General features: G+C 43.6%; 1 protein-coding gene and 1 non-coding gene across 4 annotated transcripts in view; both read left to right on the forward strand.

Moving 5' to 3' along the window:
• The window catches only part of LOC124615803 (inactive dipeptidyl peptidase 10), a 1,404,300-nt gene that overhangs the window by 46,432 nt on the left and 1,343,134 nt on the right, over positions 1-14,734 (forward strand). The gene's annotated exons all lie outside the window — the stretch shown is intronic.
• Positions 10,940-11,014, forward strand: Trnas-cga. Its single transcript has one exon. It is a non-coding gene; the product is annotated as a tRNA-Ser (tRNA).

A 14,734-nucleotide genomic window follows, 5' to 3' on the forward strand; every position in this document is an offset into this window, starting at 1 on the left:
AGTGAACGTCTCGGATTTAATTCTTCAAGATCACCGCAGTCAACCACACGTCCTACAAGATTGTTTGAACGGTGCATAGTACAGACCAATATCAACTTCCGTTTGCTGAAGAATCTTTGAACATATTCTCAGTTCGAAAATACGAGGGCAGTTCAATAAGTAATGCAACACATTTTTTTTCTGAAACAGGGGTTGTTTCATTCAGCATTTAAATACACCAGGTTATTCCCCAATCTTTTAGCTACACAACACTATTTTTCAACGTAATCTCCATTCAATGCTACGGCCTTACGCCACCTTCAAATGAGGGCCTGTATGCCCGCACGGTACCATTCCACTGGTCGATGTCGGAGCCAACGTCGTACTGCATCAATAACTTCTTCATCATCCGCGTAGTGCCTCCCACGGATTGCGTTCTTCATTGGGCCAAACATATGGAAATCCGACGGTGCGAGATCGGGGCTGTAGGGTGCATGAGGAAGAACAGTCCACTGAAGTTTTGTGAGCTCCTCTCGGGTGCGAAGACTTGTGTGAGGTCTTGCGTTGTCATGAAGAAGGAGAAGTTCGTTCAGATTTTTGTGCCTACGAACACGCTGAAGTCGTTTCTCCAATTTCTGAAGAGTAGCACAATACACTTCAGAGTTGATCGTTTGGCCATGGGGAAGGATATCGAACAGAATAACCTCTTCAGCGTCCCAGAAGACTGTAACCATGACTTTACCGGCTGAGAGTATGGCTTTAAACTTTTTCTTGGTAGGGGAGTGGGTGTGGCGCCACTCCATTGATTGCCGTTTTGTTTCAGGTTCGAAGTGATGAACCCATGTTTCATCGCCTGTAACAATCTTTGACAAGAAATTGTCACCCTCAGCCACATGACGAGCAAGCAATTCCGCACCGATGGTTCTCCTTTGCTCTTTGTGGTGTTCGGTTAGAGAACGAGGGACCCAGCGGGAACAAACCTTTGAATATCCCAACTGGTGAACAATTGTGACAGCACTACCAACAGAGATGTCAAGTTGAGCACTGAGTTGTTTGATGGTGATCCGTCGATCATCTCGAACGAGTGTGTTCGCACGCTCCGCCATTGCAGGAGTCACAGCTGCGCACGGCCGGCCCGCACGCGGGAGATCAGACAGTCTTGCTTGACCTAGCGGCGATGATGACACACGCTTTGCCCAACGACTCACCGTGCTTTTGTCCACTGCCAGATCACCGTAGACATTCTGCAAGCGCCTATGAATATCTGAGATGCCCTGGTTTTCCGCCAAAAGAAACTCGATCACTGCCTGTTGTTTGCAACGCACATCCGTTACAGACGCCACTTTAACAGCTCCGTACAGCGCTGCCACCTGTCGGAAGTCAATGAAACTATACGAGACGAAGCGGGAATGTTTGAAAATATTCCACAAGAAATTTCCGGTTTTTTCAACCAAAATTGGCCGAGAAAAAAAATGTGTTGCATTACTTATTGAACTGCCCTCGTATAATAGAATCCCTTGAGAGTGAGAAGCTTACGTGCAAAAATCAGCATGGTTTTAGACAGCATCCTGGTCACAAAATATTGCTCCAGAAGTTGGAGCATTACGGAATACGGGGAGTAGCTCACAACTGGTTCACCTCTTACTTTAACAACAGACAGTAAAAGGCCATTATTCACAGTGTTGAGAATGGCTGTGATGTGGGGTCTGAGTGGGGTACTGTCAAATGGAGGGTGCCCCATGGATCAGTGTTGGGGCCTCTCCTGTTTCTTAATTATATAAATGATATACTCTCTAGTATTATGGGTAACTCGAAAATATTTCTGTTTGCTGATGAGACTAGCTTGGTAGTAACGGATGTTGTCTGGAACATTATCTCGGTTTCAAATAGTGCAGATCATGGCGCAAGTTCATGACTTGCAGAAAATAAACTAACGTTATTTAGAGTACGACTCAGTGTTTACAGTTTCTAACACACAATTCAACAAAACCCGACGTTTTAATTTCACAGAATGGGCATACGATTAGTGAAACTGAACAGTTCAACTTTCTAGGTGTTCAGGTCGATAGGAAACTGTCTTGGAAAGCTCACATTCAGGATCTTGTTGAAAAACTTAACGCTGCCATTTTTACTATCCGAACTGTATCTGAAGTAACTGATTGTTCGACACGCAAATTAGTCTACCTTGCTTATTTCCATTAGCTTATATCCTATAGTATTATATTTTGGGATAACTCTTACCATTCTAAAAGGATATTTTTGGCTCAGAAACTCGCGAACCGCTTGTCGACCCCTGTTTATTAGTCTGGGTATTTTGACACTGGCCTCTGAAAACGTACATTCTTTACCATTTTATCTTGTTAATACTCGGCAGAAATCTAATCTACATTTGGACCGCACTTCCTTAACTCTTGTGCAGAAAGGTGTGCAGTATACTGCTGCATCCATTTTCAATAAACTACCACAAGAATTAAAAATCTTAGCAGTAATACACGCGCTTTCAAATCGAAACTGCAGAGTTTCGTCATGTGCCATTTCTTCTATTCTGTTAACGAGCTCCTTGAAAAATGAAGCTGATCCTTATGTTATATTATTAATAGCGTTTACTTAAACTTATGGCTTGCCTTTTTTGGGTTCATAAACATTTTATTTTTATCTATTACTTTTATGTTGTAATTTTATGTACTGAGACGTTCCATGACCTTGGAGACTTGCTCCTCAATTTGGTCCCACGGAACTTAGCGTGTAAATAAATAAAGAAAAGAAAAACGGATTCTTTGACTCTTTATCGCCCAGCGCAAACAGCTAAGGATAATGACTTGAGGTCTGGCGGTAGTGTGTATCTTACACTGTAAGCATCGTTTAAGAAAGGTTTATCCGAAATTCCTCTCGTAAAGGGGTGAGATAGGGGATGAAATACATTTTGAAGCTAGAACTCAGTCGGAAAATAAAAAAATACTTGTTTCAGCATTTTGTAAATTCGACCACTAAGGGGAGAAAATAGTCAGGGAAATTTTTTGGTGAATAATAATTTCTAAAGAACTACTTAAGGATTTTTGAGGTTGAGCTGGAGATAACGTGAAAAACCGCATTAAAAAGGCTAATGCTGCCTTCATACAATTGTATCCAATATGGAAAAATAGAAATATCACGTACAAAACAAAAATCCGTATTTTGAATACAAATGTGAAGGCCGTCCTTCTGTATGCCAGTGAAAACTAGAAAATGGATAAAAAGATAACATCCCAGTTACAAAGCTTCATAAATAGATGTCTTCGACGCATCATGAATATCTGGTGGCCAGAAAAAATATGTAATGAGGAGCTCTGGCGAATAACAAACCAGATACCTATAGAAGACCAGATACGAGAGAGAAAGTGGGGCTGGTTGGGGCACACCTTAAGAAAACCAGATGGAGCCATCGAGAGAAAAGCATTGGAATGGGATCCCCAGGGAACAAGGAAGAGAGGAAGACCAAGGGGCACATGGGAGAGGACAGTGGAAGGGGAAGCAAAAAGAGTTGGCAAGACCTGGGCAGAATTGAGGCAAATGGCCAAAAACAGAGACGGATGGCGAGTTCTCCTGGATGGCCTATGCCCGCATAGGGGCCAAAGGAATTAAGTCAAATAAGTCATATATGACAACTGGTATTTGACGTCTCGATTAGAAGTAAAAAAAAAGTACGTGCTTCAGTGTTTCTGGAAATTCAACCACTAAGGGAGTGCAATAGCGGATGAAAATTTTTGAGAAAATAGTATTTCGTTACATTAAAAAAAATTAAAGCTTAATACAGGGTTATTACAAATGATTGAAGCGATTTCACAGCTCTACAATAACTTTATTATTTGAGATATTTTCACAATGCTTTGCACACACATACAAAAACTCAAAAAGTTTTTTTAGGCATTCACAAATGTTCGATATGTGCCCCTTTAGTGATTCGGCAGACATCAAGCCGATAATCAAGTTCCTCCCACACTCGGCGCAGCATGTCCCCATCAATGAGTTCGAAAGCACCGTTGATGCGAGCTCGCAGTTCTGGCACGTTTCTTGGTAGAAGAGGTTTAAACACTGAATCTTTCACATAACCCCACAGAAAGAAATCGCATGGGGTTAAGTCGGGAGAGCGTGGAGGCCATGACATGAAATGTTGATCATGATCTCTACCACGACCGATCCATCGGTTTTCCAATCTCCTGTTTAAGAAATGCCGAACACCATGATGGAAGTGTGGTGGAGCACCATCCTGTTGAAAGATGAAAATAGCTCCCTGCTTGCTTTATTTGTCGACTTCCGCGGGCTACGCGTGAAACTTGCCCGCACGCGTTCAACCGTTTCTTCGCTCACTGCAGCCCGACCCGTTGATTTCCCCTTACAGAGGCATCCAGAAGCTTTAAACTGCGCATACCACCGCCGAATGGAGTTAGCAGTTGGTGGATCTTTGTTGAACTTCGTCCTGAAGTGTCGTTGCACTGTTATGACTGACTGATGCGAGTGCATTTCAAGCACGACATACGCTTTCTCGGCTCCTGTCGCCATTTTGTCTCACTGCCCTCTCGAGCACTCTGGCGGCAGAAACCTGAAGTGCGGCTTCAGCCGAACAAAACTTTACGAGTTTTTATACGTATCTGTAGTGTGTCGTGACCATATGTCAATGAATGGAGCTACAGTGAATTTATGAAATCGCTTCAATCATTTGTAATAGCCCTGTGTATGAAAACTGGTATTCCACTTCTCGGTTAGATGTGGAGAAATAATTGTTAGAGGATGAAAGTTGCTATGGAAATATCTCCAAAAGAACGCAAAAAGTATAATTAACAAACACTTTGGTCTCTAGCTACCAGAATCGCTTTTGGGTCAGAAGCACATTCGAAAAGAGCATGGTCTTAATTGTGGTGAAAAGCTTCGAATGTGTTGAAGTTCGTGAACAACATAAAAAATTGATTAAATAAAGATAAAAAAATCCCTGTAGGCTAAGCAGAGGGCGCTAAGCTCGCCACATAACAAACCTAGAGTAGGATTTTGGCGGAACTCATCTCCAGTGGGGCAATGGAATAATCTGAAGGAGGAATTTTTTGGGGCCTTCGAGTTGCCTTATACGACTTGGAAAGCCCTGAATCACCTGACAGCCATATCTCAGAGTAAAGAAAATTTAAAGGGTTGAAGCTACATTAATACTAATGGACACTTTGAACGTGGTGAACTGGAAGATCCATCCCACTTCTTAATGTGCAGAAAGTTGAATGAAGCGTGCACTCTAGGGCAATTGCAACACTTGAAAACAACATTAAATATTACAGTATTATTTAATGCCTTAGTGTGTCGTCTCAGTTACATAAATTAAGTTTGTTTATAGTTAATAATTTTATTGTTAGTGTTGTTCGATGCCTTCGACAAGAATAAATATATAAGATGTAAACTTCTGAAATTGCCTGCGCTTCAGGAACTGCGCACGCGAGAGCTTCTGTGGACTGGAAATAACAGTCAGTCATTTACAAAATTCAGTTGTATTAAACATGAGCCATGGTTTCGATAATTTTCAAACTGTCTACTTCAAAAGATATTGTACATGGACTCACATTATCGATAACTTGCCTAGTACATGTGCGTGAAATCCACTTAATCACCATTTAAAATAGGTGAGTTAAAAGCAGTAGATCTCTGCTGTAAAGCTTTGTCTTAAAACTTTTCAAAATACCACACCTACGACAATGGATCTAACAACGTTTAGTGTTCTAAGAAGTCTATTTTAAAACTGTAGAAATCAAGGTCAACGTTTAGTATTTTGCAACTAGTTGCCTGTTATTTCCAATCTATTGAAGCTCATAAATAAATAGAGTATTATGAAACGTCCCCTTAGAAAACTTATTGAATTACTGTGCTGATAAATCTCTTACATTATTTGATTTTCAAACAGCTGAGCAAAACTGAACGTACTCAGACATTTCGCTCTTTACCTATTCTGATCAACACTAAACTGACACACAATATTTTTTAGCGCAACGCAATCAGACTTTCAAAAATCCCTACAAAAGAATGGCCCTGACTAACATTAACCTATACCTTTCACAAATCACTTATTTCACAAAAATATTCGTTACTCGAACTACTGCAATACGGCGAGCGCCACTACTGCCAGCTAAATAAAAGATTCGAACTACTGAAGGCACTAACTACTGACAGGCATAGTTAGCAAATGAAAGATTTTGATAGAGAACAAACAATGTATTTACCTTAATAGTGTTCAAAAGTCATAATATATATAGCAGTTCATGACATCCAGTCTTACAGATGTACTGTCTCTGATGGACACACGTCCAGATCATCCGCTCTCAAAACTCCGCCATCTCACTTCCCCACATCCACCACTGCTGGCGGCTCACCTCCAACTGCGCAACGCTACGCGCTGTTAACAGCCAACTGCCCAACACTACAACAGCAAATTCCAACAATGCCACCCAGCCACAGACTGCACACAGCACTGGCTGTGATTTTCATACAGAGCGCAGCATGGCGTTACCAATATAAAATCATAAACAGCCTACTTACAGTATGTACAAAAATATTAGGATATCGCAGAGGATGAAATTCACAACATTGTGCAACAAGGTACCCACACCCAGAAGTGTGAAATAAAGCTTCAACGGCAATGTGCAGTTTCTATACGTTGGGTAGGCTAAACGGAACAGCAAAATACTGTAGTTTGGGGAATCACCGCCGTAGAGTAAATGATCAACTTCGTTACATAATGTGCAAGGACGAACAATGTTTTGTCTGATACTCCCTAAGATTCCGCGGTCTCCTCTGACGGTATCAAAAGCTGTAAAGATGCGCTCAGTAAACTGAGGAACTGTTCCTGGTTGTGTTGAGTACACAAGGGACTTTGCATAAGCCGGCGGAAAAGTAAAGAGGGGTGAGGTTGGGGAGCGCGCAGGCCAAGGCACAGGCAATCCTCTTCCACGTACCCTCTGCCTGAAACTCTCTCTGAAACACGCCCTGGGTCCACGACCAAAGTGCACTGCAGCCCCATCGCACTGGAGCAACCAAGTAGTGCACAACTGCAAGGGAACGTTCTGAAGAAGTCCAGGCGAGATGCTCTCCAGAAACAGCTACATAGATACTCAGCAAGACACCGGTGGGTAGCCCGCACCAGTACTTGCCATTTCCTTTCCTGTTGCACTCGCAAATAGAGAAAGGGAGAAACGTCTGTTTCTATACCGCCAATGAGCCCTAGTTTCTCGTATTTAGTCTTCGTGGTCCTTACGCCGAATACGTCTTGGCGGCAGTGGAATCATTCGGCAATCGGCTTCAACTGCCGGTTCTCTAAATTTTCTCATAAGCGTTTCTTGAAAATACGTCTCTTTCCCTCCAGGGATTCCCATCTGAATTCACGAAGCAGCTCCGTAACACCTACGTGTTGTACGAAGCTACCGGTAACAAATCTAGCAGCCCACCTGTGAATTACTTCGATGTCTTCCTTCAATCCGACCTGGTAGGGATCTCAAAGACTCGAGCAGAACTCAAGAATAGGTCGTACCAGTGCCATCCTTTACACGTGAATCACTCTTTCTTAAAATTCTACCAATAAACCGAAGTCGACCATTCGCTTCCCCCACCACAGTTCACGTGTGCTCGTTGTGTTAGCAGAAGAGCCAACACCGTGTTACGAGTGGAGGCCGAAATGCACGCGTTTTAGCTCACGCAGGCTGGCGTGAGGATGGAAGAACTATACTGACATGAGGTCTGGAACATGACAAGGAATGAAAATTCAGAAAGCGGACGTAATTAGTTTGATACTTAACTTAAATGCATTAATGATGAACGTCGCTCTTGACGGTACATGATTCACAATATTATCTGTTCAGAATACATTATAGTAACTGAATATGGTGCCTTGCTAGGTCGTAGCAAATGACGTAGCTGAAGGCTAGGCTAAACTGTCGTCTCTGCAAATGAGAGCGTATGTAGACAGTGAACCATGGCTAGCAAAGTCGGCTGTACAACTGGGGCGAGTGCTAGGGAGTCTCTCTAGACTAGACCTGCCGTGTGGCGGCGCTCGGTGTGCAATCACTGATAGTGGCGACTCGCGGGTCCGACGTATACTAAAGGACCGCGGCCGATTTAAAGGCTACCACCTAGCATGTGTGGTGTCTGGCGGAGACAGCACACGATCCACCACATGTCGCTTTGAAACGTTATACCCAGATATTTTAACGACTTAACTGTGTCAAGCAGGACACTTGTAATACTGTTACAAGTTTGATCTTCCTACTCACTCACATCAACTTACATTTTTCCACCTTTGGGCTTGCTACCATTCCTCACACCAACCGGAAATTTTGTCTACGTCATCTTGTATCTTCCTATAGTCAGTCGAAGTTGGACACCTACCGACACCACGGCATCATCAGCAAACAACCGCAGATTGCTGCCCACCATGTCAGCCAGAACATTTACGTACATAGAGAACAACAGCGGTGCTGTCGCACTTGCGCGGGACACTCCTGCCGACACCCTTATCTCTGATGAACACTCGCCGCCCCGGACAACGTACTGGGTTCTATTATTGAAGAAGTCTTCGAGCCACTCACATATCTGTGAACTTATTCTATAAGCTCGTACCTTCGCTAACAGCCTGCAATGGGGCACTGTGTCAAATGCTTTCCGCAAAACTGAAATATGGAATCTGCCTGTTGCCTTTCAGTTTATCATGTGAGAAAAGTTAAATCAAAAAATATGCCTAGCGTTCGAAACCTTTTGTTTAACCTATCCAGTACCTCACAGAGAAAAGAGAATATAGCATTTTCAGTTGTCAAACGACTTATAAAGACGAACTGAACATCTGACCACAAATTACGTAATAATAAATGATCAATTATCCTTACATACACAGCCTTATTAATAACTTTATAATAACTTTAGCAAACACTGATGGCATAGAAATGGATCTAAAATTGTCTACATTATCCCTTTCTCCCTTTTTGTAAGGCGGCCTTCTTGCTGAGTGCTTTAATCTTTCAGGAAACTGACCATTCCTAAAGGAAAAATTACAAATATGGCTAAGTATGGGGCTAACATGTGCAGCACAGTACTTTAATATTCTGCTAGGCACTCCATCATATCCATGAGAGTCCTTAGTCTTCAGTGATTTAATTATTAACTCATTGTCCCCCTTGTCTGTGTCACAGAGGAGTATTTCAGACATCAATCTCGGAAAGGCATTTGCCAAGAATGTTGTATTATTCCCTGTAGAAACTAAATTTTTATTAAATTCACCAGAAATTCTCAGAAAATCATCGTTAAATACTGTAAGTATATCTGATTTATCAGTAACAGAAATATTTTTTCTGTGAACTGACTTTATATCGTCGACCTTGTGCTACTGACCAGACACTTCCTTCACAACTGACTATTTGGTTTTAGTTTTATCGTGTGAATTAGCTATTCTATTTGCATACCACATACTCTTTGCCTTCCTGATAACATTCTTAAGCACCTTAGAGTACTGTTTGCAATGGGGCTACTGTAGCTTGATTTTGACTACTTGTAACGTCTTGGTATAATTCCCATTTCCCTCTACGTGATATCCCTGTCCCACTAGTCAGCCACCCAGGCTGTGTGTTAGTGATAATACACCGTTTAGAACGTTCTACTGGGAAGCAACTCTCAACGAAGATGAGAAATGTTTAAGGAAATCATTATATTTGTCATATATGTTATCAGCGCTATAAACATCCTACTACTCTTGTTCCTTGTCGAGGTTTAAAAAACTCTCTATTCCCATTGGATTAACTTTCCTACATATTGTGTAATCATATGTGACATTTGTTTGAGTACACAAGTCTTTTAGTGATAAAATTTGTGTGTTGTGGTCTGAAAGGCCATTCACCCTTTTACTAACAGAATGCCCATCTAGTAATGAAGAATGAATAAAAATATGATCTATGACTGCACTACATTTCCCCTGCACCCTAATTGAAAAAAAAACAGTCTTCATCAGATCATATGTACTTAGGAGATCTACCGACATCCTTTTTCTTGCACAATCATATACAAAATTAATACTGAAGTCACCACATATAACTAATTTCTGGTACTTCCTTCCCCTTTCACCCCTTAGGGGTTGAATTTCCAAAAACAGTGAAACCGTATTTTTTTTTCATCGCTAATCGAGAAGCCAAACACCAACTTCCAAAGATTTAGCTTTGAATCAGACTTCCACAATGGTGCCTTACAACAATGCTTTACATTGACAAAGATTCTTTCGCTAAAAAGCGACTACTCTTACATCTAGCATCCAAGTAAACGCTCTATTCCGGTGTGCTTTTGTAACATAGTAATGTAATGAGTCTAAGAGAGCCAAGGTTACCAGCAGAGGTTTCTCTCTACATTTAGAATGTGTTTCCTCTCGCTGTACGAAATAAACTGCTTCAAAATTCCAGAATGAGATTTTCACCCTGCAGCGGAGTGTGCGCTGATATGAAACTTCCTGCCAGATTAAAACTGTGCCCGACCGAGACTCGAACTCGGGACCTTTGCCTTTCGCGGGCAAGTGCTCTACCAACTGAGCTACCGAAGCACGACTCACGCCCGGTACTCACAGCTTTACTTCTGCCAGTACCTCGTCTCCAACCTTCCAAACTTTACAGAAGCTCTCCTGCGAACCTTGCAGAACTAGCTCCCCTGAAAGAAAGGATGTTGCAGACACATGGCTTAGCCACAGCCTGGGGGATGTTTCCAGAATGAGATTTTCACTCTGCAGCGGAGTGTGTGCTGATATGAAACTTCCTGGCAGATTAAAACTGTGTGCCTGACCGAGACTGGAGCTCGGGACCTTTGCATTTCGCGGGCAAGCGCTCTACCAACTGAGCTGCCGAAGCACGACTCACGCCCGGTACTCACAGCTATACTTCTGCCAGTACCTCGTCTCCAATCTACTGTGAGTACCGGCCGTGAGTCGTGCTTCGGTAGCTCAGTTGGTAGAGCGCTTGCCCGCGAAAGGCAAAGGTCCCGAGTTCGAGTCTCGGTCGGGCACACAGTTTTAATCTGCCAGGAAGTTTCATATCAGCGCACACTCCGCTGCAGAGTGAAAATCTCATTCTGGAAACATCCCCCAGGCTGTGGCTAAGCCATGTCTCTGCAATATCCTTTCTTTCAGGAGTGCTAGTTCTGCAAGGTTCGCAGGAGAGCTTCTGTAAAGTTTGGAAGGTTGGAGACGAGGTACTGGCAGAAGTAAAGCTGTGAGTACGGGGCGTGAGTCGGCTTCGGTAGCTCAGTTGGTAGAGCGCTTGCCCGCGAAAGGCAAAGGTCCCGAGTTCGAGTCTCGGTCGGGCACACAGTTCTAATCTGCCAGGAAGTTTCGTTTGCTTCAAAATTATTGATAAGGTAAGAAGCAGGCCACAAGGCTGCTGGAGTAAAAGGGTGCACCAGGCCCCAGATACACTAAAGACGCAAAGAAACAGGTACAACTGGCTAATATCGTGTAGGGGCCACGCGAGCACGCAGAAGTGCTGCAACATGAGGTGGCATGGACTCGACTAACGTCTGAAGTAGTGCTGCAGGCAACTGACACCATGAATCCTGCAGGGCTGCTCATAAATCCGTAAGAGTACGAGGGGGTGGAGATCTCTTCCGAACAGCACGTTGCAAGGCATGCCAGATATGCTCAAATTTGCCCCTGAGCACTATGGGACTTAACATCTGAGGTCATCAGTTCCCTAGAACATAGAACTACTTAAACCTAACTATCCTAAGGACATCACACACATGCATGCCCGAGACAGAATTCGAACCTGCAACCTAGCGGTCGCGCGGTTCCAGACTGAAGCGCCTAGAACTGCTCGACCACACCGGCCGGCCCAGATATGCTCAATAATGCTCATGTCTGCGGTGTTTGGTGGCCAGTGGAAGTGGTTAAACTCAGAATAGTGTTCCTGAAGCCACTCTGTAACAATTCCCGGCGTGTGGGGTGTCGCATTGTCCTGCTGGAACTGCCCAAATCCGTCGAAATGCACAATGGACATGAATGAATGCAGGAGAACAGGCAGGATGCTTACGTACGTGTCACCTGTCAGAGTCGTATCTAGACGTGTCAGGCGTGACATATCCCTCCAACTGCACACGCCCTGCAACACTCCAGGGCCTCCACCAGCTTGAATAGTCTCATGCTGACGTGCAGGGTCCATGGAATCATGAGGTTGTCTCCATACCCGTACACGTCCATATGCTCATTTTGAAACGAGACTCGTCTGACCAGGTAAAATGTTTCCAGTCATCAACAGTCCATTGTCAGTGTTGACGGGCCCAGGTGAGGTGTAAAGCTTTGTGTCATGCAGTCACCAATGGTACACGAGTGGGCCTTCGGACCCGAAGGCCAATATGGATAATATTTTGTTGAATGGTTCGCACGCTGATACTTGTTGATGGCCCAGCATTGAAATCTGTAGCAATTTGCGTAATTGGTCTACTTCTGCCACGCTGAGCGATTCTCTTCAACCATTGTTGGTACCGTTCTTGTACGATCTTTTCCGGCCGCGGCGGTGTGGGAGATTTGATGTTTTATCGGGTTCCTGATGTTCACGGCACACACTTCAAATGGTCGTACGAGAAAATTCCCCACTTGATATGTACCTCGGAGATGCTGTGTCCCATCGCTCGTGCGCTGACTGTAATACTACGTTCAAACTCATTTAAATCGTGATAACATGCCATTGTACCTTGAGTGCGTTAAGGGGGCGCTGGCCAACCAGCGAGCAGCAAAGCATATTTTTGGACAGAGAAAAAGCCACGAAAACAAGAGCGTTGCAGGAAGTCACGGCATAATCATAAACGGAGTTCATTGACCTTGTTCATTGTAATCTGAGTGTTAAGCATATCTGACAAATTGTTAACGATGATTTTGAAAGAGTGGTACGCTCTAGGAGGGATATACCTGGTGCTATGCGACCATATCAGCCTTGACGTCTGTCTTAAGTAATCGGAGTGAGTTGTGTGCACGCCAGTGTAAGTCAGTTGCATAGAATCAGCGCACTAGGATAGGTAGACGTGGAGAGGCGACAGAGTGGTAGAAGGGAGCTATCGTGTTTGAATGTGCTCATAACCACACTGTGAATGAAATTATCAGATTTGTTGAGTACCGACGAGAACTGTCCCACGTGTTTACAAGGAATGGTGTATCACTCGCACCCATGTAAAACAGCATACGGGCAGTGCGCGAAAAAAAGAACCGAACCGTTAGGAAACGAAGACGAGTATTACTCCTAATCAGTGACAATACATTTTAAATTCGCCAGACGCACCTTCTGTCACTGTGAGCAGTTCTATCTGAGTGACTTTCCGGGCGACCATTGCAAACGGAACAATTGGAGTGGAGCACCATCAGCTTAACGGCTCATCCATCCAACTTGCTGACAAGAATAACCGCCGCCGCCTCTCGGATCCTAATATCCACTGTTCACGGTCATTCCAGTCTCCTTCATTAAGATCTCACGCCGCCGTTGCTTCATTGACGTCGTCTTTCCAGCATCTCGGAGGTCTACCGCGCTTTCTCCTTTGATGTGCAGTCCACTGCCATACCCGTTTTGGCCATCTTGTGTCTGGCATACGCTGTAAGTGACCATACCAGAGTAGGCGCTTCCTTTCTATGTAGTCTTGACATTCATAAACTCTCTGATCCTATCATTTCTAATATGGTCAATTCTGGAGTATCCACAACTCCGTCTCCAGAAATCCATCTCGACAGCCAGCACATCCATTCTTCTAACATTGGACGACAGTGTCACTCCCAAGAACTTAAAATTATGACACCCTTTAACAGTATCAGAACCGAGCTGTAAGTCGTTAACAGTGTTTTCTCCCACTTTCAGATATTCTGTTTTAGATACGTTTATGACAAGACCCCATTTTTCATATTCTTCTTTTAATTTGAGGAGCATGTAATATGCATCTTCCTCGTCTCCGGCTACTAACACTTGGTCGTCAGCAAAAAATAGAGTGAACAAGGTGTCGTCTATAGGGACCCCCATTCCTCCACATTTCCTTTTCCGTGATTTTAGTGCCTCCTCTAGGTAGATCTTAAAGAGTTTAGGGGCCAGTGTGCATCCCTGGCGTAGTCCCTTTTTGTCACCTGAAACTCATGAGATAGTTGATTTCTCACTTTAACCACTGCCGTACAACCTTGGTAGAAGAGTCTAACAGCTTTCACATAGCACGGCGACACACCATTATGCATTAGACTTGTCCATAGCTTGTTCTGTGGAACTGTGTCATAAGCTTTCTGTAGGTCTACAAAGACAAGGTGGGTTAAGGCCCCTTACTGTCCTTCTCTCCACTAGGTTTTTGAGGGTAAATACTCCATCAGTACAGGAGCGACCACATCTGAATCCATTTTGTTCTTCAGATTCGGTTATTTCTTCTTCTATCCTCTTTTTTAGGTTACGGCCATGGACTTTCGCCATGGATGGCATCACACTAATACCACGATAGTTTGCACAATTCCTCCTGTTGCCCTTCTTAAATATTGATGTAACTGTTGCCTTTTTCCACTCCTTTGGGGCTTCGTCACCTCTAAGGCATTTGTCAAAAATCACTGCCAATATCTCAAAGAGTTTTGACGGCGCTGCTTCAACTGGTTCTATATAAATTAATCCTGGACGTGGCGAGTTTCTGTTTTTCATGCCATTAATTGCATTTTGGATTTCTTTTGGGATTATCGGTGGTGTATTATCATTACTGATTTCAATGCCTGGTGGGTTCT

Source organism: Schistocerca americana, chromosome 5 (assembly GCF_021461395.2).
Source record: "Schistocerca americana isolate TAMUIC-IGC-003095 chromosome 5, iqSchAmer2.1, whole genome shotgun sequence".
Lineage (NCBI taxonomy): Eukaryota > Metazoa > Arthropoda > Insecta > Orthoptera > Acrididae > Schistocerca > Schistocerca americana.